The 26188-nt window shown below is 46.3% G+C and overlaps 1 long non-coding RNA gene across 1 annotated transcript; it reads left to right on the top strand.

Moving 5' to 3' along the window:
* The first annotated feature begins 2 nt into the window (after positions 1 to 2).
* LOC107183060 lies at positions 3 to 21407 on the top strand. Its single transcript, XR_001513833.1, has 3 exons — positions 3 to 13; positions 14153 to 14157; positions 21305 to 21407. It is a non-coding gene; the product is annotated as an uncharacterized LOC107183060 (long non-coding RNA).
* Positions 21408 to 26188: the final 4781 nt, after the last annotated feature.

Here is a 26188-nt window from a genome sequence, read left to right as displayed (position 1 = left end):
GATGTGAGTGTGGGTTCCAGACTCTGCCCCTCTGCCAAGGAACCGAACGCCCTTCAATAAGTCACCCAATGCTCAGTTTTTCCCATGGTAACGTCATTCTGTCGTAAAAATGCATTGGCTGCCAGGATGGCATCTGCACCCTCTTCCCTCTCCTAACAGCATCAATATGCTTTAGGGGAAATTGGCTCCAAGCCCCAAAACAGCATCTTTTAGTCCCCCGGCCACAGTCCCCTGTTCAGGAGTGGCCTCGGGGGGTGCCGCTGAGGCACGTCTCCAGAATCTTGCATGAAATGCAGAAACAGAAGTGCTCTTCTTGCCCCGTGGATATGAACGAGAAATCATGAAGCATTGTTGGCTGCAACCATATTGCCATCATGAAGGAAGCCGGCTTGAGAATGAATCTGACTTGCAAAGTAACGGGGGGAAAGATTACAGAGAAGTTAAGCCATAGTGATGATCACACTGCATCCAAAACTGGTACATGTTTCCTCCAGATATTTCAGTCCTATGTCAATAAGTTCCCTTTATTTGTATGCCCTTTGGGGTTGAGCGTTTGTTACTTGAAAATGAATACATGCATCCACGAATCAATTCCCAGTACACGTGACAGCACGGTTTGTGGTGTCTGAACTGGAATCGTATGATTTGCATGAAAGTACCTTGTCAACCCTGAAATTCTGCTCATAACTCCTTCTAACAATACCAGATAATTTATCCATATCCAAGTGTGTATTGTGAATTTTCTGTCTCCCCTGTGAGAATGGAAGCTCCATCAAGGCAAGAATTATTGTTTCATTCACCAGTATAACCCGAGTTCCTAGAACAATCACTGGCACATAGAAGGTGCTCAGTAAATATTTGTTGAATAGACGGATTTAATGCAAAGTGCTACAGAAAAATTAAGCAGAGTAATGGGGTGGAGAGTGATCAGTTAAAAGTGGGTTTGAGCCTGGTTTAGATAGAAACCCAAGAAGGGTTCCCTGAGTAGGTGGCCTTTCAGTTAAGAGCTGCATAGTGAGAAGTGGATAGCCAATATGAAGATCTTAAGAAAGCATCCAGACCTAGGATGGCATATGCAAAGGCCCTGAGGCAGGGAAGAGATTGGTGTGCTGGAGGCCTAGAATGCCAGGGAGAATAAAGAAGGATGGTAAGAGGGAGAGTAGTGGCAGACAGGGCTGGAGAGGTATAAAGTGAGAATGAGTTTTGAACCCTGCTAGTTGAATACAAATTCTTCACTTAACTACAAAGTACCATAAGCCATAAATATTCTTATCAAAGTGCCTGGGATGTGAAGAGAAGGCTCTTTAATAAATACTCATGAGGTCCAATTCATTCTCTTTGCTCTATGAGCAGTTGGCTGAGGAATCGGGGGATATTTAGCCTTTCAAAGAAATGTGGGTTATGACAGTTGCCATCTCCACATAAGCAAAGGTCTGTCATGGAGAAAATGGCCCAGAATTGTTCCACGTGAAAATTAAGTCCAGTGGATGGAGGCCACAGGGAGAGAGATTTCAGCCCAATATGAGATGAGCTTTCTCACAAACTCCACATAGGTGAAATTCTGGTAGTGAGTTCCCCATCATTGGAAGAATTCAAGGTTGAACTTTTACTTGGTAGGATTAGGTAGATGGTACCCAGGCACTGGATGGACTAAGACAGGGGTGGGCAACCCCTGGCACACATGCCAAACATGGCACACCATTAACTTTTGCTGGCACGCGAAACCCTCTCTTATAATCTTCCATTTACAATTTTGTTCTTAATTCGACTTTTTTGTTTTTCAGGTAAATTCATTGTACGTGCATCTTAGATAAATAGTTTTACATAACAAGTTATCTTAAAGACCATAGACATTGACTGACGAGAGAGGGGAAGAGCAATTTCTATGCCTCTGCCTTAACTCTCCCTGAAAAAATAAATGTATTTTTCATCGTCATATACTGTTTTTGTCGCTCAAATGAATTTTATTATTTTTTCAAGGTTCTTCACATACGTACACCTTAAGAGATATCAAGTAGGCATAACATGTTCTCAAAAAATTAGGGTTGGCATGCAGAAGAATTTTGAGTCAGAGATTTTGCTGGTTTTGGTACGCACTCATAAAAAGGTTGCCCACTCCTGGACTAGGACCTAGTCACTAGGTGATCTGCCAGCCATGCAATTTGATGACTTTATGATAATCTCTTATTCTTGCCATCTAAACACACTAGTGTTTGATCTCTAGTCTTTGTTTACAAAACCCATCATTAAAATCCTCACAGAACACATCTACTAATAAGGCAAGGACTGGAATAAGTAATGAGAGGTGAAGGCACCCATCCTTTGTTCAATAATGCGATATTTTTCTTGAATAATGCATGAGCTGCTTTTCATCTCAGAAATGAGAGAGTCTGTAATCTCATTGTGCGTCAAGTGAATATTTTTAAACATTTATAAATGGGAGGTGAAGACTGGTGAGAAGCTTAAGAACAACAAAAGCATGCATACATAGCTTGCAGCCAGTATAGGCAGGTATGCTTCCATTAGTGTCACAGAGGGATGGAATGAACCTGAGAGGCCACCATCCCGTCCCCATCTGTTATGGTACCCAAGGTCATGCAAGCAAGGACAAGAATCCAGGTCAAGACAGCTACTCTATAGGCTTTTCCCCCTAACCCATGCTGATTTCCAATCTCCATAAAGGACTGGTTCAGCCCTAAGATTTAGCACTTTGTTCCCAAATTATTTTAAACTCTCCCCCACCTTCACCACCACCCTGACTGTGTGGTGGGTAAACTACTGGAGACAGTAGCAAGGATACTGGTGTCTATTTGATTACTCCTTATTTGCTAGTACTGTATTGGAACCTGGATTCAGTGCTCAGCCAATAGACTACATTTCCCAGACTCCCTTGTTAGGTGTGGCCACATGACCACATTCTGACCAAGGAGATGCTAACAGATATGGGGCAGGAAATGAGGACAAGGCACTTCCAGGAAGGTTCTAAAAAAAGTTGACAGTGCTGGGCGGTGCCCCCTTTTTACTATTTCCATCCTCCCTCTTTCCTACACTGCATGTGCGATGAGCAGGAACAGAAGGAGAGGTGGCCAAGAGGCAGGTGAGGACCAGATCATGTAAGGTTTCAAACACCGAGCCAAAGAGTTTGACATCTGTCCTTTGTTGGCTTCTTATATTAATGACACCTGCCATCCCATCTGAAAGCATTGGACCACTTGATTCTTCTTTCTTCGATGAGGAAGGTGGCAGAGTGAGATCCTATTTGCCCTCTGGCTCCCAAAGCAAATGGAGAGTGATGCATTTTACTTTAAATATCCTTTTAGTGGTCTCTTTGTGTTTCATCTCAGAAGATTATAGCAAATGAAGAAACAGGGTGTTTGGGGGGAAAAAGACATCATAACAGCTAACATGTAGGCCTTCAGCTAAGCACTTGCATTTCGCTTATTCCTCATGGCAATACCATGGGGAAGGTAGGACTATTCCACCTCTTTGAAATGCTGAGGAAACAGGTTCTGAGAAGTTACGTATTAACTGGGGGTACATGAGTGGGGCTGGAGAGCTGGGATGCAAACTCAGCTCTTTCTTGTTCTGTTGTTGATTCTCCTAGTCACGTGCTTCTCTCTAGATCTCTAATTTCTGTGCGTGTGCAGAATTGAATGCAAGAGAGAGAAACAAGGAGAACATTTTGGGGCTGGCCAGAGAGAGGACCACGCATTACCCATGAACCAAGAGCTAAAGGACCCCTTACCCCTCAGCACAGCAGAAGGCAGAGTTCACACTTCTAGGCTACAAAGTGGCCACAGTAAAAATCGAGGTGCACAGAGAGAGACCGTCTTCAGCATCTGCTTTACACATATGGCATCACCTCAGTCCTGCTCCCTGATAAGCATGACTCCTGTGCAGGGGCTGAGATGGGAAAGGTTGTTTGATGGCCCAGTGGGGAAAGGATGTATCCTCCTTTGGGAGCTAAGAGGTAATTAATCAATATTCTCCAACAGAAGACCCTGTTTCTCTAGCTCTCAAGTTGTTCTATAGCTATGAAGATGTCCCCCAAAAGCGTATTAATAATAAATTTTCTACTGTTGAGTAAAGCAGGCCCTTCATATATTTCTTCAGTCCTCCTGAAATCCAGCATGTTGAGTAGCATTATCTTAATTTCATGAATAAGGAAAATGAAGCACAGTGCAATTAAGAAGCATAGTCAAGAGCACACAGTCAGAGAGTGGCAAGCGAGGGATTCTAACCTGACATTGAACTGGCTATTCCACAGACCCATACTGCCCCCCAGAGATAACCTCTCAAAGCAAGTGAAAAATGAGAGCTGGAATCCAGACAAAAGGAAAAGCAATGAGTGGACCTGGAGTATCCATTCGCAGCAGAACCCTTTTACATTGGAGGGGCCCAGAGTGAGCAGGGCACCATTTCTGGGACCACTGGATGGTCCCACCCACCCCCCTTTCCACAGCAAGGTCTCCTGCTCTAAGTTAGCATTTGAATTAACATGATTTTTATTGTATGTGAAGCCCACAGTGAACACAGTCCAGGGGCCCTAAAGACAAAGGAGGCTGGAGGAAGGGGAATCAATAATGTGATTGATGTTCATTTTTAAAAGCCAAATCTCAACCCTTCTTTCTACAGATTTCTACTTAATTAACCCCAGCAAACCCTGTGCCAAGGTCTGAGCTCTGTTCTGTCATTTACCTGGCTCTGAGGACTTATTTCTTGTGACCATAGTTTGCACATCTAAAAGCAAGATGTTGAGGGAGATGGTCTTCAACCCAAACTCTAATACATCCATCCAGCAAGAATGTTGGGTTTCAGAGGTCATGTCAGCTCAGCGAGAGTCTTCTGCTTGGGTAAGGAATGAAACTGTACCAGGCTCATAAAGCAGAATTCACTCTTCTGCAGCCCTTGCTTCTCCCTGGGGCAGGAAAGCTGCCTTCATCTGGCCCAGAGGTTACAGCTCCTTTGTCTCTGGTTTTATAGGGAATGGAAGGACACACTTTAATTGCCCCTGCTCCCCTGAGCCCCAATTTCTTGAGGAGACATAGGTTGGTTTTCTGAGGTGGCGGCCAGCCCAGGTAGGCAGGGTGGAGCTCTGGGAAGACACAGCCTTTGGAAGTAAACCACAAAGCCTTTACCAGCTCTGGGACTTGGAAAAGTTACTCCGCCAATCCACACCTCAGTTACCTCATCTGTAAAATGCCCAGAATAATCTCATTCCCCACAGAGCCCGATTAAATGAGTTACATACTGTTCATTATATATCTAGCACCATGCCTGGAATATAGTAGCTGCCCAATTAATCGTACATATTAGAATTATTCCCATCTGTAAAATGCCCAGAATAATCTCATTCCCCCACAGAACCCAGTTAAATGAGTTACATACTATTCATTATGCATCTAGCACCATGCCTGGAACATAGTAGCTGCCCAATTAATGGTACATATTAGAATTATTCTCTGCATAAGCTCCCCTTTTTCTTTACTTCCAAACTGTCTTGACTTAGGAAACATAAATGAGTTACATGTGTAAAAAGATTTGTAAATTGTATAGTGCTGTGTGCACATAATATCTTGGTATTATTTTATGTAAAGGAGGGACATAAGAGTCCTATTAGACCAATGGGAATAGTATAAGCATGAAAGATGACCTCCAAATTTTGCATCATTTGTTGGAGTCACTTACATCTGGCCTAAGATCCCTGGGCACATGTTCTGCCTGAGTTGAGTTGAGTTGAACTGAGTCAAGTAGTTGAGTTGAACTGAGCTGAGTTGAGATGAGCTGAGTTGAGTTGAGATGAGCTGAACTCAGTTAAGTTGAACTGAGTTGAGTTTAAGTGAGGCAGGCAGTTCTTAAGGCTGCATTCTTATGGGCAGTGTGGTCTTGTAGCTAATAGACAAGAGGGTAGACATGGGAATAAAGGTCAGGAGCCCCTGCCAGCCATCCTGAGAAGCTGTCTCTGGTGAACTAGTTCAGAGCAAGGAGCTGGCTACCAAACTACCAAGCCCATAATCCTGGCTCCACCATTCAACAGCTGTGTAACCTTGGTAAGTTCCTTATCTTCCCAGTGGCTCAGTTTATCTATAAAATGGGGAAAGTACTGATATGTACTTCATCTATCATGAAATTAAGTGAATTGACATTGATAAAGTGTTTAGAACAATGCCTGGCACATAGTATGAGCTAAGTGAGAGTTAGCTCTTCCTTATGACTGTTAGTAGCGTCAGCAGGTGAGACTGGGTGAGAGAGAACACGCCTCAGTGGACCCTGAGGGCTTCCTGAGCACAGGATGGTGAGACAGGTGAGGACTGGGTCCCTCACATGCATCAGCTTGGCCCATTCTCCCGACAGTTCTCAAATGTCTGTTCAACTCCTGTTCATCTTTTAGCTTTTGCGTCTTTTGCTCCAGCGCACTACCTGGAAGGAAGAAATGAAGCACTCCATTAGTAAGAAGACCAAACATTCATAGTTTGCCATGAAACAGGCTAAGCACGTTCCACTTTATTTCGTTTTAATCTGCACAATAACTCTGCAAGGTCTAGGTACCATCATCACCCCCTTGTTTATAAAAAAGCAATCTGCGAATCTGAGAGATGACGTCATTTTCCCAGGAAGGCCCAGCTTACGAATGGCTGAGCCAAGGTCAAAATCCAGACTTGCCCAGCACCTGCCCTCTACTGCCTGCCTCTCTAGATCAAGGCTTTTGGTCCCATTTTTTCAGATGCAAATGAGACCAGATAGCATTAAGCCACATGGAGTCTGTCTCCAAGTCTACTGTTCTCTTTCCCGCACCCCAGCTGCTCCACATACTGGCCTAATGCACCCCAACCCAGCTCCCAGAGGCATTGGCTCTCTGCCTGGGGTTCCTGAGTGGGAGTGGGAGTGGGAGGAGCCTTTTGCCTGGACCAAGGCACACACAGAGCAGTCAGCCTGGAACTGACGAGGCTTCTGCACAGGGGGAAGGAGCCCGTCCCTGACAGCTTTATTAGTTATGACTGGCTGCAATGTGCCGCAGTGCTCGGAGAAGCAGGACTCCTTAGCATGGGGAAGCTGTAGCCACTGCCTCGCGGGTTGGCTGCAGAGTGAGCTGCTTTCTGCGGCAGGCTCTCATCCTGACCACCTCGTCACAACCTGGCTGCTCAAGGCTTTCTCTCCCTTCCTAGGATGATCCACAGGACCCCAGAAGCTGTTCTCCCTGACAACACAGGATACAATCAGGACCGGAGACACCCTGGGTGTAGGCCTGACTGCTCAGATAATATGACGGCTTCTAAACATTGAGTTCCTAACTGTGCCCAGACACTATTCTAGACACATGAAAGGAAGAAAGGAGTAGTATCAAAGGCTGGGATTTAGGGAGGTTGGCATCCACTGAGTGGATTCTTCAGCTGTTAAGGTAATACCTTGACATGATGGGGCAGGCACTTTGCAACCATTATGTTGCTTAATCCTGTCGGCTCATCCTATGATGGTGACATCGTGCCCATTTGACCGATGGAGAAACTGAGGCCAACACAGGTGAGCTGACTTGCTTATGATCATGCAGATGATGTTTGCTGGAAAGGCGTTAGAGAAATCACACAACAGGGATCCTTGAGGGCTCAAGCAGAAAGTCATCAAAGGGGAATGCCTTTGCATGTGTTTGTTCTCCATCAAGCAGCGGTACTGGTTCCATGCCAGCCAGCCCTGCCTGCCGCTCTCCCTGCCTCCGGGAGGTTCTGGAGAAAACTAAGAAGGAGGCAGTAGAGTCTATGGCTAGGCTTTCACACTCTGGAGTTAGGCTTCTGGGGTTCAAATCTTGATTCTGCCTCTTGCCAGCTGTGCGGCCTCAGGCATGATACTTAACCTCTCTGAGCCTCAGTTCTTCACTTGGAACTGGGGCAGCTTAATGAGACCAGCGCCTGGGAGGGTTGTGAGGAAGCTGACGCTTCATGCACCGCACTGAGCCCGGTACTGGGCACGTAAGGCGTGAGCTGCTCTGATTATCATGGTTCTCTCTGATCCTCACATAATTCTGCAGGCAGAGTGACTCCGTTTCACAGATGAGAGGTCTGAGGCTCCTTGGATGAGGCTCAAGCCAGGGTCTGTCGGGCATGGGAACCTGTGTTATCCCCTCTCAAAGGCTGCTTCCCCGGGGGGTGAGTGGTGCTCATGGGAGCGCAGTCTGCTGACTGCTGGCAGGAGTGTGGGGCCGGATAATTCGCCTCGGAGACAGACTTGGGCTTTCACTCACTGCAGCCCTTTCTGCTGACTGGAGAGGGACGGCCTCTGAGTCCCTGGAGAGACAGGTTGCCCCTCCCCTTGGAGCCCTGACCTGAGGAAGCCAGGCTCACGCAGTCAGGTGTGTGCCCATGACAAGCACAGGAGGAGTGTCTACCACGTGCCAGGCACTGGGCCAGGCCCTTTGCATCCATCATCTTACTTAAGCCTTTCTGCCCACCCTTTGATGGTGACGCCATCCCCATTTAACAGACGGGGAAACTGAGGCCAAGACAGGTGAGCTGACCCATCTATGATCACACAATCATGAAATAGCGGAGGCAGGCAGGACTCAAGCTCAAGTCTGTCTGGGGCCAACACCTGCTCACTTGCTCTCTCTCTCTCTCCATCATCATGTAGGAAGAGTTAGTGACTTAAAATCCAGGTCACTGCCTCTGCATCTAGTGCACTGCCAGGTACTTACCACCAAGGCACTTAGTAAGCATTACCTCGCTGAGCAGCTGAGGAACTGTTCATGCCTGTGTTTCCCCATATAAAATGCCTCACAGTGTACAATAACTTTCTGTTTCATCTCTCTCTCTCTCTCCATCATCACGTAGGAAGAGTTAGTGACTTACAATCCAGGTCACTGCCTCTGCATCTAGTGCACTGCCAGGTACTTACCACCAAGGCACTTAGTAAGCATTACCTCGCTGAGCAGCTGAGGAACTGTTCATGCCTGTGTTTCCCCATATAAAATGCCTCACAGTGTACAATAACTTTCTGTTTCACGTGTCCTCAAAGCTGTCTGCTCAAAGGATCAACCAGGAACCAACAGCAGTGGCATCACCAGGTACTTGCTAGACAAAAATGCAGAGTCTCAGGCCTCACCCAGAGCCACGGGCTCAGAATCCACCTTGTAACAAGACCTCTCTATGACATACAGGCACCTTAGAGCTGGAGACACAGTGTTAGGTCCTCTGGGAAGAAAGGCCTCATTGGAACCAGAGTCATGAAATGACTTGTGTTAGGACACAGAAAAACAGCAAGCTGCTCCTCACTCCCCACCCCCACCCCTGGGCTGCCCTCCTGAGTGGCCGTTTCATTGAGAAACCAGCTCATCTACCTGAGCCTGCTCACATCTACCCAGTGGAAGGAAGCAACACTGTGGGGCATGATCAATTAGTCTCATTAAGCCATCAGAGAAATAAAACCAACCGTGCTACTTAGCAGGAAATAGTGACCGAGGCTCTCCCTCCAGACAGCCAGGGGTCTGGTCATTAAAATCTCCGCTTCCATATTTCAGGCTCTGTTTTTATGTAACGCGGTTGGACGTCTCATAGCAACCCTGAGATGGGCTACATCAGCATTTCTCCGAGAACCTGCTTTCTCCCGGGTTTATAATGAACCCAGCATGAGGCACAAACAAGCCCTCCCTGTCCTCCCCTGAACACCGTGCCTGCCTTGAACTACTTATGGGCGTTTATCTGCGGACTGTGGGTAAGTAGCTTTTCCCCCCATTTTATTCTTTTACTATTTGCAAAAGGAAAGTAACAACTCGGGGGAAACTGTAAGTGGAGCGAGAAGTCTTGTGAGTGATTTTGACTTTGCTGCTTGAAAATCAGTCACAGGGTTTTCAGGGTTTATGATGCTGACTCGGCTGTGGGTCGAGCAATGAGTTGGCAGCTCCGCACTGGAGAAGAGGAAGGAAACTGCCCCTCAGGAAACACCAGCAATGAGCCTCACACTTTAGTATTTTCATGGACGGAATCAATCCTCCCAGTAATGTCCCCCCTTTTTCGGATGAGGAAACCAAGGGTCAGAGGTCACGCAATGTTTCCCCAAGGTCACGCAACTGTGGGAACACCAGCCCGGCCAGCTTGACTCAAAGGCCCAAACTGTTTCCTTTGCACCCAGTGCCTTGTGCTTTTGCAGCATTTATTGACTCTGGGGACGCTTAACTGTTCCACGTGTATTCAGCAAGTGTCAGCACGCGAAGAACAAGAGACAGCCTTTGTGCCCCTGACCTGCTGTCATATGTGCCACCTATTGAGTGTCTACTGGGTGCCAGGTCCTGAAGGGCCTTTGCCTGTGGCCTCACAATCCAGAGATGATGGGTTCTGCACCTCCCCTCCGCCACCCGTGGCAGCTAGCCATAGTGATTAGGTCACTCTTTACTCTGTCCCCAGACATGGCCTCGGAATCTTTCTTAGCACCTCACTACAGGAAGCCACTGACTAGCAAAGGAGTGTTCATCTAAGAGGCTTAACCGGATGCACTGGAGCCAGCTCACAGCTGCTCCCAAGAGCAGGGAGTGTGTCTCTTTCCCCAGTTTTATAGAGGGTATTTCTCAGTGGCAGCCCAACCTGTAATTCGAGGCTCAGATGTTTGTTTAAGGTTGGGATTTCTGCCCAGATTTTAGCAGTCACTTTTACACAGTGTGGCTACTGCATATCATCTCTGTATCCCGTTCTTTCTTTCCACAGACACTTGTGAACGCTACAAACAACTCCAGAAAGGCCCTGTGAGACCCAGAGTCTAGCAAGAATGGTGGGGCGATGATAGGGAAAGGGTCAAATAAAAGCCTAATAATAATAATAGCTAAACATTTATTAGGCAGCTATTATGTGCCACCTACTGTTCCAAGCCCTCGGGTGCTGATTTAGCCACTGTAAGGAAGATACTATTTTAATCATCCCATTATTTAGAAGGGAAACGTGCACAGAGATAAAGCAATCTGCCCAAGAGGACACTGCAAGTTAGAGGCAGAGGAAGATGTGTTCTAGGCAATTGGCTTCAGGACCCAGGTTCATAACCGCTTGACAGAGGGTTTGCTGAAGTGGGTTTTGAGGGATGAGCAGAAGTTTGTTGGACAGAGAAAGGAAACACTGAGAAGTTTTGAATTCAAAGGCAGAAAAGTGAATGTCTGTGTTTGGTCACTCCTGGTACTTTAGATAAAGGAGAGAATTTGTGCAAAACGCTTAGCTGGTGCCTGGTCCCTAGTAAATGGGTTACTTGCTATTATTGCTTGATGTAGGTGGACCAGAGAATATGCTTAATGACAGACAAGGCTGGGGAAGATACCAATGCTCCGACACAGATTTGGAATTCATCCATAGGACAGCAGCTGCCACAGCACTCTGGGTCTCTTAGTCACAGGATGGGGAGGCGGGGGCTGTTAAAAGGGAGCAGACCCCAAAGCAGCCCACTCCCTGAGTGTAATTTTGGGAAATATCAGGTCTTTGTTAAAAAGTCATTCAAATGTTGCGTTCTCCTCCATCCTATATTTGCATTTGTTATAATAAAATGATGCTTTAAACCTTTACTGTGGAGCAAGAGTGACCACACAAATGCTGTACCCCTTCCCCCTTGTGCAGGGCTGCTCACCCTGGGACTGTGGACATTTGGGGCCGGATAATTCCCTGATGTAGGGCTGCTCTGTGTGCTGTAGGATGTTTAGCAACATCCCTGGCCTCTGTGCAATAGATGCCAGAACCGCCTCCCCTCCCAGAGTCGTGACAACCAAAAATGTCTCCCAATGTTGCCAACTGACTTGGGCTTGAGCACCTCTAATCTGGACTCAGCACGGCTGTGTCCTGCCATATGCACCCCAATTTGAGAAGCTCACTGGGTCCCATTGAAGGATTTCAATCAGGGGGGTCTCAGAGGCAGCAACTAGACACACCATACTCTTCATTTTGTCATCTTTCTCGTTCTGCCAGGGGCTGAACGGAGCTCAGAGAAGCAAGGTGCACCTCCAAGTCACACAGTCACTAGCGGTTGATAACCCGTGTTCAGCTGACCCCAAATCCTAACTCCACCCACTGTAGCTCACAGCCGCTCTGCCCTCCCCCTGGAAGTCCTCATTCTGCTGTCCTTGGGGACACCAGGTCCATAGCAGGAGCACATGCTTGCTCCCAACTCAATTCCCCCAGCGACCTCGGAAAGGCAGGAAGACTGCTCCTCTGCATGGCAGGCAGCGGGAGCAGCTCTGTGACTATTTCTCGGTCCTCACGGAGAAGGTGGGAGGAATGAAGCGAGGCTGTGGCCGTGGTTGGTAAAGGAGCAGCAGTCGCCAGGGTCAGCCAGGGTAAGGGATTGCTGGGTCATTTTGGTGGTTGGGACCACCAAATGCTCACATTTCGTCTGTGTTTAGAAATAATTACAAAGCGGGCTTGTTTTGGTCTTGGCCCATCATAGGTACAGAGAGCCTTTCTTTTTTATTTTCTTTGTAATTTATTTATTTATTTTATCTATAATAATAAAAGCATAATATGCTAATTAGACTAGACGTCCTTCCGGACAACCTTCCAGACAAAGCCAGGGCTGTGAGGGAAGCCCAGGTCCCGGGTGCCAGAGGGAAGCCAGTGCCGGCAGCCGGGGAAGGAAGGCCTACTCTTGCACGAATTTCATGCATCAGGCCTCTAGTTGAGATATAATTGGCATAGAACATTGTGTCACTTAAAGATGTACAGCATGTCTATCGTGTCATATAACGATCCTTCTTTTTTGTGGTGGGAACAATTAAGATCTAGTTTCTTAGCAACATTGAAGTCGCTTATATGGTATTGTTGACTACAGTCACTATACTGTGCATGAGGTCTCCAGACTTATTTATCTACTAGTTGCAAGTTTGTACCTTAAACTACATATCCCTAACTCCTTCTATACCCCTGCCCCCACCCCATTCTACTTTCTACCATTCCTGATGATGTTCTGAGAAATTGTTTATGCTCAAGGGGGCACGCTAGGGTCCGGTGTGAGTGCCGGGGCAGCTCCTGGCAACACGAAGCCTGGGCTCGCAGCACTGGGCCCATCTTGGTGTCAGGGGCTGCCTTTCTCCTTCTCAAAACTGAGACAAAAGGATCAAGCCACTTGTTCAAAGTCACGACGCTGGTTAAATAATGGAGTGAGGATGCAAGTCCGGGCAGCCTGGCTCAAGATGCTGTGATTGAAGCCACTGTGTCACCTCTCCTCCTGGGTGCAGCAGGACCCCAAAAACCATGAACGAAGGAGAGAAACGTACATTTCCTGGCATCTGCTCTTGCCAGGCACTGACATAGTCCTGCAACTCCTCAAAATCATCTCCCCTTCTATTCCTTTCCTAGGGCTGCAGAACAAAGTATCCTAAACTGGAAGGCTTAAAACTATAGAGGTGTTGTCCAGCCGGCGTGGCTCAGTGGTTGAGCATCGACCTATGAACCAGGAGGTCATGGTTCAATTCCCGGTCAAGGCACATGCCTGGGTTGTGGGCTCGATCCCCAGTGTAGGGCATTCAGAGGGCAGCCAACCAATGATTCTCTCTTATCATTGATGTTTCTATCTCTCTCTTCCTCTCCCTTCCTCTCTGAAATTAATAAAAACATACATTTTTTTAAAAGTATAGAGATTTATTCTCCCACAGTGCTGGAGACCAGAAGTCAGAAATCAAGGTGTCATCAGGCCATGGTCCCCCTGAAGCCTCCAGGAGAGAACCCTTCCTGCCTCTTCCAGCTTCTGGTGGCCCCAGGCCTTCCTTGGCTTGTGATGGCATCACTACAGTCTCTGCCTCTGCCTTCACATGGCTGTCTCCCTGCCTGCCTCTATGTGTCTTCTCCTCTTATAAGGACGCCTGGCATAGTGCATAAAGGACACACCCGACTCCAATATGACCTCACCTTAAGTTAATTGCATCTGCAAAGACCCCATTTCCCAACAAGGTCACATTCACAGGTACCGGGGGTCAGAACTTTAACATATTTAGGGCAGGGGGCAATTTAATTTGGAACAGCCCTTATAATCAATGCTCTCCGTTTACAGAATCGGGTATGGATGGAGTCTCAGAGAGGGTTAGTCACCTGGGCAAGGTCACACAGCTAGGACATAGCAGGGCCCCAAAACCATGACTCCTTACACACCACCTCGACATCTCAGAAGACCACACCCCTGCCTGCAAACTCACTCAGGGCAGAGGAAGTTGGGGACACGGTAAGATGGCCTGGAAGTCAGATTGGCAGGGACGGAAGACCGGGAGGCACCAGCTTCCCAGACCCAAAGTTTGTTTTTCAAGAGTTTCCTGCAGGAGCACAGCGCAGACCCAGAAGGAAATGAGCCGACAAGACGTGCCCCAGTGCGAAGACACACCGGAGTCACCAGCCCAGCCACCCAGCTGCCCAAGCGGGAAGCAGGCGAGCAACCGGCATTGACAAACCTCCGCCTGCTTCTCCAAAGATTCCCAGAGCTCGCATTTTCCATTTATACGATTCAGTTAGGAATCCCGTAATGTGTAAATCTTGGCGTTCTTACTGCTCCATAAAAGAAACAAAGTATTAAATGCAGACACATTTCCTTAAATGTCGGCAGCTTGGTTTCCATTGTCTCGGGATGTGACAGCAATCTTTTATAACAAGCCCTTGGAGGCTGACAGGTACTGGGCATTGTGTGGGGAAGTCATGTGATCCGAGGGAGAGGGCAGGGAGGACCCGCTAATTATCATTATTATTATAATGGCAGTTTTCTTTGGTGTCGGTCTCCATCATTCATATTCCTCCTCAGCGCCCACTCCTTTCTCCCTCCTTCTCACAGCTGCCTGGGCCAAATTCAGCAACACCCCCATTTTTATTTTATTTTTTAAAATATATTTTTATTGATTTCAGAGAGGAAGGGAGAGGAAGAGAGAGAAACATCAGTGATGAGAGAGAATCATTGATTGGCTGCCTCCTGCACACCCCCTACTGGGGATCAAGCCCACAACCCAGGCATGTGCCCTTGACTGGAATTGAACCTGGGACCCTTCAGTCTGCAGCCCGACGCTCTATCACTGAGCTAAACCAGCTAGGGCTCACCCCATTTTCTACTTGTTGCTTTTCTGCCTGTGGAGTCGGAGCCCAGAAACTGTCTCACCGTGAGATAGATCTAAACAGGCTAATAGGGAGAGACAGCCAAGATGAGAAGTCCAGCGGGAAAGAATGAAGCAAGCGCCTGCCTGAAAACTCCTGCTCTGCCCCTCCACACTGTGTGACCCTGGGCAAGTCATCGGGCCTGGTGGTCACCTCCAGAGGTGGTGGCAGCACCTAAGTTATGGTGTAAAATGTGAGCATGGGTGTGGAGAGCCCACATGGCAGCTGGCACAAAACAACCATTGCTATTCGCCAGCTCCCTTCCTCAACTGACCGAAAGCCAAAGCATGGGGTCACCCCAGCCCTGAAGCCAACGCAGGCCATGTAAGTGATCTCCGCCTTGCAGGCCACGCCACCTCCTGCCTGCAAACAGACGGCTTACCCAGGGCAGAGGATGTAGGGGACACGGTAGGTGGCCTGGCTTACACTGGGCCCCTCAGCCGTTCTAACGGGATAAAGTGCTGGGGTACAAGGCAGGAAGCCCGCTCATCAGCGCAGGTGGAGAGCGTGGCCTCTGATCTCTGCTTTGATAGGCCCTGCTCTCCAGTCCCCGTTTGGTGCAGCATAGCGGTTAGGAGCCGCCTCACCTGGGTTTGTATCTCAACTCTGCCACCTACAAGCTGTAAGACTGTAGGCAAGTCACGTGGTTTCTCTGGGCCCTCATCTGTGGAATCAGAATAAGATGAATACGTCATTAGAGCTGTGCTAATACAGAGGCTACCAGTCACAAGTGGCTATTTAAATTGTAAGTCACTCAGCTGATGTGTCGGCCTATGAACCATGAGGTCACGGTTCAATTCCTGTCAGGGTACATGCCTAGGTTGCAGGCTCGATCCCCAGTAGAGGGCGTGCAGGAGGGAGCTGATCAATGATTCTTTCTCATCATTGATGTTTCTATCTCTCTGCCCCTCTCCCTTCTTCTCTGAAATCAATAAAAATATTTTTAAATTTAATTCATTAAAAGTAAAGAAAATTTAAAATTCTGTCCCTCAGTGGCACCAGCCACATTCTTAGTGCTGGGTGGCTGCGTGAGGCCAGTGGCTCCCATATTGGGCAGCACAGAATGGACTGTTTTCATCCTTGCAGCAAGTTCTGTCGGGCAGCGCCGTCTCACAGGGTATGGTGAGGACGAAGTGAATGATGGCATGCTTAGCACCAGGCCTGGCAGACAGGAAGTGCTCAGGACAATGTAGCCATGATGTCCTTCAGTCCTCTGCAAGGTGATGTCCTTCAGTCCTCTGGCCCCCGTAGCAAATGAGAAAGCTGAGGTTCAGAGGAAAGAAAATAACTCGTTCAGGTTCTCACAGCCAGTAAGTACTAGAGCCAGATTTCAATCCTGACCTATATGATTCCAAAAACGGGTGTGTTTGCCACCAGGCAAAGGATCTCTGTGCAATGGGAAGAGAGACTAGAGATACGGGGTGGAGAGGATGCAAAAAATGCATCAGAAGCTGTGCTGTATTCTCAAGAACCAAAGAAAATCCAGTTCAGTTCACTCAGCCAGGGAATAGATACTCAATACCACCTCTCCTCCCCCAAGGAAGTTGGCTTGTTATAGAACCTTGAGTTGGTCCCACCCCCTCTCTCACCCTCAATTTCCTCTTCTGTAAAGTGGGTTGCTTTGAGGGTAAAATGAGATGATATATTTCCAATAACAGAGTAGGTACCCCAGAAATGCTTTTGAATCTGAACAATGGTCACCAAGGAAATAAATTTTAAGTACAATCTTTGGGTCTGGTTCTACTCATGAAGGCACATGTGCCTTTTCGGTTTTCTGTAATAATCAGAAATTTATTGGGGCTGTACCCTCTTAGAAGCAGAAAAGCTCACTGCCTCTTTGGGCTGGAGTATGGCCCTTTAACTTGTTAACCTTTGCAAATCAGGGTTCCAGAGCTTTGCAAAGATGCAGTACCATCAGAGGTCTATACAGAAACAATCAATTCCTTGATTAAAATCTGACAGCTTAATTAATTAGAGCTTAATAGCTCAACCTTAATTAGACTCTACATCATTATTTGATAATATTCATAGATTTCCCGTGTGGCTGCACACACTTGTCTCTTATCAACTGATTACAAATGCCCGAACTTGACCTCCATATTCAGAAAAGTGTCGTAGAACATGAAAAGACTTCATTAACAGTAATGCCAACATCACCACGGCCTTGCTCACAATTGAGAATTCTCTGATTTCAACATTCTTTAAGATCTACTGGAAATAGTCCACTGCATGGTTTATTTGCTTTCCACCTTGATACTTTTACAAGTTTCATAAAGTATTAAATAGTATCATGGGAGCTTAATTTCACCTGAAAAAGATACTCATAGATTTTTCTTTTAATCAGAGAATAGGTCGGTTTCTAAACCAGGTGCAAGTCACTGAAAGTCTTTGCATATGATGGTAGAGTTATGAGGAGCACCGTGTAAGTAAAGAATATGAGTCTTTTCTTTTAACATATTTTTATTGATTTCAGAGAGGAAGGGGGAGGGAGAGAGAGATAGAAACATCAATGATGAGAAAGGATCATTGATTGTCTGCCTCCTGCACGCTCCACACGAGAATCAAACCATGACTTCCTAGTTCATAGGTCGATGCTCAATCACTGAGCCATGCCAGCCAGGCAAGAATATGAGTTTTGAAGCCATAAAGACCTGGCCACTTTGTTTTAGGTTCTTTTTTTGAGATATACTTGACATCATATAAACTTCAGGTATACATCATAATGATTTGATAAATTTTCGGTCTTCTGAGCCATGTGATCTTGGTTGAGTTTTTCACCTGGGCCTCAGTTTTGGAAAATTTTAATAATAATTTCTAGTCCTTGGGGTGTAGATGTGAAGTTCAAGGGGATGAAAAAGTGCCTGCCACATAGTAAATGCTTAATAAATGTTGCATGGTAAACCATCAGCTGTTGCAGGATGATGTGATGTCCGTTTACCCATGGAGACCACTCCGTGGGAGGAGGGGATGATACCTCTGCATTTGGGGGCTTGTGGAGAGTGATGAGGGAAAAGGGCTGTCAAAGTTAGTGAGACCATTACATTCCGTCAAATGAGCCAGCTCTTCCCTGCGTGTCTTTTGGGCTTTGTGAGGAGTGGTGTAAAGCCTTCCCAGAAGTTTCCAGAACAACTTCATGAGCCTGGTCTAGAGCAGAAGTTCCTACACTTCGAGTTCAGATACAAGCCTGTAGTTCTGGCTTTGTGTTGGGTGGTAGTAAGCAAATCCCTGTGTCTCTGGGACTCGGCTTTCTTATTTGAAAGGAGACTCACCCCTCTTTTCCAAAGACCTGCTCCTGTTATGAATCACCTGGAATGTCTATTTAAATTAAAATATAGCATCCTGGTCTAGAGCAGAAGTTCCTACACTTCGAGTTCAGATACAAGCCTGTAGTTCTGGCTTTGTGTTGGGTGGTAGTAAGCAAATCCCTGTGTCTCTGGGACTCGGCTTTCTTATTTGAAAGGAGACTCACCCCTCTTTTCCAAAGACCTGCTCCTGTTATGAATCACCTGGAATGTCTATTTAAATTAAAATATAGCATACAATATCACACACACACACACACACACACACACACACGTAATGATTATTTTGATATAGGACTTTTGTAAATATACTGATCTCTGGACCTCAACCTCTAATACATTGATTCAGTAGATCTGAAAGGATTTCCAATAATCTATATATGTTTTAATTTTCCAAGGAATTCTGAGGGGCAGCCAGGTTGGGAAACAGGATTGGAAGCTTCTAGTTGCTCCCATACGAATGAAAATCTTGATTGATTCTTTGCGTAGGACAGGAGGCACACGATAACCCCTCCTTTTCCTCAGCTCACAAATCTGCAAGTGAGTGAAATAAGGAAATAAGCTGAGATGCTGCAAAAGGCAAGAGCGATTTAGCAACCATCTCCCACTCCCTGAGCTCTGTGACTAGACAATTCTTTGCTTCCTTGGGCAGCCCAGATTATTGTCAGTATTAACCTTATTCATAATTGACGTTCCCGAAAATCTACCCAACACAATGCCCGTTTCCAGAAACTAGATTGCTCTCGTCAGTGGGGGATTGTTTTCCTCCTCAATATTATTTCCCATTAATTTTGAAACATATTTTTACTGGGGTTTTTTTTACATTATTTTCCCAGCATGGACCTACTAGCAACCAAGAAGCACTTTAAAAATCCTATTAACTTTATCTAATGGAAATTCTCACAATATCGGAATTGCCAAAGGTCCTTTTTTGTTTGGTAGTTAACCTTGGGGAGCTTTTAGATGTTCTCTGGGGCAGGCACAGAGGACTGCAGAAATCTTTCAATTCCCCGTCCTTGGAGAGCTTGGCACGCTTGGCTAAGTATGAACTGCTCATTCCTAATTTGTTTCTCTGGATGAATATTGATTTGACTCCCGTTGTGTATCGCAAATGTACACCAACCTCCAGCCATATGGGTCACTGAGGGCTTTTACTTAAAATTCAACTTTGAGCAACTGGAACTCTCACACAAATTTGGGGGTGGGGGCCTTTACTCCCCCTGTTGCTCCCCCAGATGTCTTCGTTAAGAGCACTGTCTCTGGAAAAGTCATCGGCGTGGCTTCTCAACAATGCAGGGCCACTGCCCCTGTGCTCGGCCAGGTACCTTTGACATCCTTGGAGGTCAAGCTTGGAGAAGCTAGCTGCTCATTTGGAACCTGGCAAATTCAATGACCTCTCTGGTTCCGTAGCAAAGCTGTCCAGATCAGCATTTCTGAAATATTCGTTCTTTTTGTGCTTTTGCGCCGGTTCAGTCACCTGGCATGCCGTTTTATCTTTTCCAGCATGCTCCAATTTTACTAGGCTGCACACAGGAGAGAGCCTATATAGTTCTGAGCAGTATCTCTGGTGTCTAGGTTTGGAGTCTTTTTTTTTTTTTTTTTGAGTGAAGGCTTTTAAATGATAATTGCCAAAAGCACTCTATTTTAAGAATCCAAGAATTTATTTAAAAAGAAGATAAGACTCTAAAGGGCAAATGTTTTATTGGGGGCGGGGAGGGGGGTTAGCCAATGGATATTAGCTTCTCTCCTCTTTCCTGTCAATACCCCATTGCTTATCTTGAGGCTCATGTTGTCAGGGTGATGGGAGGGACTGAGCAAAGATGTCACAGTAAGGAGAAGGCATTGCCTGTCCCCTCAACCCCCGGTGCTACTGGGAGGCATTAAGAGGACAGCGAGTTTCCTAAGAGTCTGCAAAGCAGATAGGATTCTACTTTCTTCCATCCCCAGGGAGGTCTCAGCTGTCGGGGTGGAGGCAGGGAATTCCAGCCAGGAGCAGCCTGCAGTGCCGTGTGCATTTCCAAAGTGGAACAAACCAGATGTTGATGGCACACAAGACTGCACGGCCAAAAAAATAGAAGCAATAAGACAGGTGTCAGGAATTAGAGAGGAAGCAAGACGTGGAAACACCCTTTTCTAAGGGGACCGGGGGAGCGGGAGGAGTCAGAGATGCTGAGCCCAGCCTGACGCAGAGGCCTCGGGCTGGGTGACAGACACCCCACTCTGCCTGGGGAGGGGTCATTTCACAGGATGCCAGACTTTCCGTTTTAAATCCAGGAAAAGCCCCAGAAACCAGGATTGAGTTGGTCACCCTAGGTGAGGGAGACAGTTTAACATACTCGCTAAAGCGTGGACTTGAAAGTCGGACGGAATGGGTTTGAATCCGCCTGTGCTAGCTAAGTGACCTGGTACGGGTCACTTTACCTCCCCTTGATTAAGTTGCCCCCGTCAGGGGGATGGAGTGTAGAGGAGCAAAATTGACCACCCCAAGATATGTCTGTTAGCCATGAGGATTATTTTAGGCTGATTATTTGTAGGAAACAAAAATGTTACCGGAAAGGGGACCTGGCCTTTGGTGGGCCTGCCTAAGGCTGCCTGGCAGTTGTGGGCTCTTGACCTCATGCAGGACAAATTTCACAACGCGAGTCCGGGTGAATTTTAGAGGACATTTGTGAAAGCTGGGGGCAGTGGGACCAGAAGGGGCTGGGAGGGGGCCTTGGGGACAGGTTCAGGGAGGCTGCCTGCGATGAACTGCCACTGCCCATTGCTGCCCTGGTTGCAAGACTCACAGGTCCCCTCAGAGTTTAGCAGATGCCTGCCTGTGGGGGAGGAGTGGGAGAAGGTGAGGGCCATGCTCCTGGGAGGGACAGTGCATGCTGGGACCTTTGTTTTGAGGGGTTTTTAAAGGCTGGGCATTTAGGGTAGGTCTTAGGGGAGGCTCTCAATAGAATATTCCTCAGCTTTCTGCTGATGTAGCAAGATGAGATGTATTCTCTTAACTTCATCTCTACTTGGGTGTGGTTGGCAAATGGCACTAATTAGATTTCTGCTATCTGTCTCCCTGAGTGGGGTGATTTAAGCTATTTACCCTCTGGCTGGGGAGGGAAGTGCAAACCATTTACTCTTAAGTGACTTGGTGCAGGGAAGATAAAACTTGCCAGATGGCTGCAAACTGCTTGGCATCTAGAGTTCCTAGACGGCGGCGAACTGCTATTTAACCATGGGTCTCCGTTTCCCTATTGCACTTGCCCTGGCGCACCGGCCTGTCTCAAGGAGACTCAGAAAGCACCTTTGAGCATCCTCCTCGCTGCCTAAAAGAATTTGGATGCAGGACCTGCTCCAGGAAGGACACAGTTACCCTGAATAATAACTACCTATCCTATGCTATGAAGTAGGGTGGGTGGGGAGCAGCCTAGCAAAGCCTGTTAGCATTCCTCTCTGTGGCCCAGTGTCTCACAGGGCATGGCAAACATTTGTTTATGAAACATTTGCCCCTTTCATCTCCCTTTGAACTGCTTTCCTTCCCTTTGAAGAGCACCACCCCCTCCTCCTTCACACTCAAGGGCACACAAGCCTCATTTTGTCTTTGAGATCTCTCGTGTCTATGTGGATTTCCCCGTATGCACATAATTAACTCTGGTTTTCTCCTGTTAATCTGTTTCGTGTCGATTTAATTCTTAGACCAGCCAGAAGGACTTAGAAGGGTAGAGAAAAAAAATTTTCTCTCCAACAGTAGTAAAATAAACATTAAGAATGCAAGCAATGTGTATCGCATAGGGCTTGGAGCAGAGTTAGCAGTGGGTATGTTTTTTACTCCCATCATCCTGAAGAAGTGAGCTACCAGGGTGCATTCGGAATGCCTACTGTGCTGGAAGGTAAGAATAGAGCCTTTATGTGGGAGATGCATCAGGACAATGAGAGACAGGAAAATCAAAAGGCCAGGGATGAAAGCGAAACTGTGTTGAGACTGGACCTCATAGATGTGAAGAGGAACAGAATTTCCCACCGCAAAATATGCCTCTTTGGCATAAGGATTGTTTGGGGTGATTTTTTTTTTTAAGAAACAACAGACGCCGGAGAAGTTCATTTTTTTTTTTTTTAAGAAACAACAGACACCGGAGAAGTTCTGAAAACCAAGTAGAAGCTACCCTCTTGTAAGAGAAATTTACATCTATAAGGGAAATTACCACTGGTAGGCGTGTCTCCTTGTGTGCCAGGGAACGAAGGATGACTAATGTGTGGAAACTTTAATCAATGGAGATAGAATGACTTAAATCTGCACAACAGCCATCCCCTTGATTATTGTGCTTTTCCTGGGAACCGCCTGGAACTGCCCTCCCCACCCCCAACATCTTCTTTTGTCTTTAGCTGGAAATGGTAACTAAGGGGGTGGCTTGGGCCATTTCAGGGACTGACTTGGTTTCTTCCAGGTCTCTTCCAGGCATGCAGGAGGTATACGTGTTATTAAACTTCTCTTTGTTTTTCTCCTGTTAATCTGACTTTTATTATGGGGGCGGGGATCTCCGCCAAGAACTTAGAAGGGTGGAGGGAAAATTCTTTTTCTCTCCTCCACAACAGGCTACACTACGTACCATTAATTAATATTCATTAATTATTATTAGGTGCCAGGCAGTTCAACCAACACGGAGTGCCTATCACAAGAGGTTGCTTGCACTGATTGCTCCCATTAATGTCCCCCCTGCTTCCATGTCTTTCCAATGTTACTACAGCTCCTCCCATCCAGGGCTAGTCTGCCTTCCCACCAATTTTGCCCAGGCTGGCCTATCACTGGCTCTGGCCCATAGAATGCAGTGGACTTGACAATGCTCAAGCCGGGTTCTTGTCCCAGAATTACAAAGGGTTCAGGAATCTGGAGAAGGTTGTGCGTAGATTAAATAGGAATCCAAAGACGAAGTATAATTTTGAAAGGCATTTGGGGGTCAGAGGAGCCTAGTTTAAAGGAAACTAAGATCTAAATTCTAAATTTTACTCATCTCAGGACCCCATGCTTTTTATTAACACAATTTGTCCCGAGGCGAGGCAGAGATATACACTTCAAAGGGTATACACAAGCATTGTCCGAATGGGGGAATTAGCCTATGGCTGTTCAGGTGTTTGGCCAGTACGAGGCAATAACATGTAGATTAACCCCTAGAGTGCCGGGAGCGATCTCGCTCCTCCTGCAGTGTCACTATTAAATGCTAGTAGTTCACTCTTTATTGACAGATGGCACCTAAGTGCAGATTACTTATGATGCCAAATGATTGTAGTTCTAAAATTGACCACAGGCATTTATCTACCTCATTTTTTACAGGTACTACGATATTAGGAAGTTTACTCAGATTTTATGTTTTGTTCAAATTATTTTTCTACTAGTATTTTATAATACAATCAGCAAACAATATTTGTCAAAGATGAAAACAAATGTAGTAAAGGTTTCCTTAAGTTTTTGAATATGTAACTTCATTTACTTGCGATTCATAATTTTTTTCCTAAACTGCTGTAAAATCAGCAAAAATGCCTTGGCAATTTTAGCATAGTTCCTAGGATATTGGTTGGCACTCTAAAGGTTAAGATGCCCTGAGCTGTCTGGCAGCCAAGCAATCAATTTAATGTATCCTATTCAGGTTTGGGGAAATGCCCTCAGCCATTCTCACAAACAGGTGACTACATGTGTGACTCAACCCTGTTGCGTCCCCAAGCTCCATCAACCTTTTGGTGAAACTCTTGCAATTATGACATGCAAGAATTGGCTTCCAGCAGTTCCAGTCCTGAGCTGAGGCCTTAAGAGGCTTTGCAGGTTTCAGCTGTCTCGCTGGGGCCCTTTCCTCCACCAGAATAAGCCCAGGCTGGACTCTGGAGACTGAGAGAGCAGGTGAAAGAGAATCAAGAGACCTCAGACAACCTCCAGAAAAAGCCACCACCCTGACCCTCAGCTGACCACAGACACATGAGGGAGCCCCACTGGGAGTAGAAGAACCCCCCTAAACTGCCAACACATAGACTCATGAGCAAAAGCAAACATATATAATTTTTAAGCCACTAAGTTGTGAAATGGTTTGTTACACAGCCATAGCTATCTAATACACTTACTAAGTAGCCAGTGTTTTTAATACATTATTTTTATCCTTGCAGTTAAGAATTTATAATTCTCTTTGTGATGAGGGGTTTCATGACAGAAAGAAAACAACACCAACAACAAAGACTTGCCTGGGGTCACTCATCTACGAAGTCCCAGAGCCAGAATTGAAACTAGCTCCATTTAACTCAAAACCCATTTCTCTGAGCCTCATTTCAAGCTACCTAAGATGATGCTAAATCTGCCAATATCCAAGGTTGTGTCTGTATTTCAGGAGAGCTAATAGGGCAGGTCTGGACATGAGCTACCAAAGCCAGACTCCTCAATGTCCAGGCCAACCAAACAGGCTCACAGCCCCATGGGAAATTAATGTCACATGAGAGCTGGGACAGAATATTAAACCTCATAAAGGACACTACAGTGTTCAGAACAGTGAGCGACATGAGAATTAGCAGAGCAGGAGTGAGATTTATGAGAGATAAACAAAGCCCATTTGCAGCAGATTATCCTTTATTTGATGGGCAATAGAAAGTCATAAGCAGGGATTTATTTAGGAAAAGATTAAGGCCCCATAGACATTCTCGCTCAGGGGGCTTTCCTTCCTGGGTTTATCTTAAACATCACAAGAGAAAGTCAGGGCTGGCTTTTCAGTTTTGTCTCAGCAACCAGACTAAAGGATTCTGAGCAGTGAGGTCTCGCGGGACAGCTTCCAAACTCGTTAAAAATCATTATTATTTTTAGCCCCTTTTATCAAATGGAAAATGAAATTGCAGAGTATGACAGAGCAGGTCCAGTGAGAGAGGCGAATGGACGCTCTCTGAAACCTGGTAAGCAGGTTGGCAGGAAGTCAGGGGTGTCTGTATACACATTTCCTCATAGGTGAAAGTCATCACACACTCACTCACACACAACATATAAACACAAGAATATAGAAGCATGCATAGACAGGCATAACACAGATAAACATGCAGAGACCCACCTGTAGGTATGAGTACACACATACAAACACAGGGGCATCAATGATCACAGAGTGTATAATGCCAAGCACACATAAATATACATGTGCAGAGACACATAAATACTCACAGAGTCACATATACAGCCTCTTATGCAAAAGCACATGGGCTTACCTACACATGAAAACACATTCGCTCCTGCATGCGTGCACATACTTGCACTTACCTCCATCAACCCCAGACCTCCTCCTACTAGGAGTGGGTTTCCCTTCCAGGATTTGTCCTCAGAATGAGAGCTTTTACCTGCAAATACTGCCAGGTGTTATGGATTCAATCAGCAAGCTAGACCACCGACTCAGAATTTAAATTTGGAGCCTTTATTAAACTGGCCAGCGACTGCAGCACGTACCTCTTCACAGGGAGCCTCGTAGCTGCAGCACCAACCAAGGGTGCAGCAACGCTTTTATTTGCAAAAACTACAAAGCATTAACTGGCAGGGTAAAAGTTCAGGAGGAAAACGGGGTCACACTGGCTGGAGCATATCATAAACCTTTGTTTCTTAAGACAATCAGTAATTTTTCTATGCCACGGTCCCTGTCCCCAGCACATTCAGTAATCTTGAGATAATTGTGCTGTCCTGGTTCCCAGGAACAGAGGAATTTGCTTTCCCAAACCAGTAAGATCACAATCAGTGGGATATTCACATTACAATCAATAAGGCATTCAATTGAATGGGATGACTCATACAATTCAGAAAATCAAAATAACTTTCCC

This window comes from Myotis davidii, unplaced genomic scaffold (assembly GCF_000327345.1).
Source record: "Myotis davidii unplaced genomic scaffold, ASM32734v1 scaffold639, whole genome shotgun sequence".
NCBI lineage: Eukaryota > Metazoa > Chordata > Mammalia > Chiroptera > Vespertilionidae > Myotis > Myotis davidii.
This window is presented reverse-complemented; position numbering and strand designations above follow the sequence as displayed.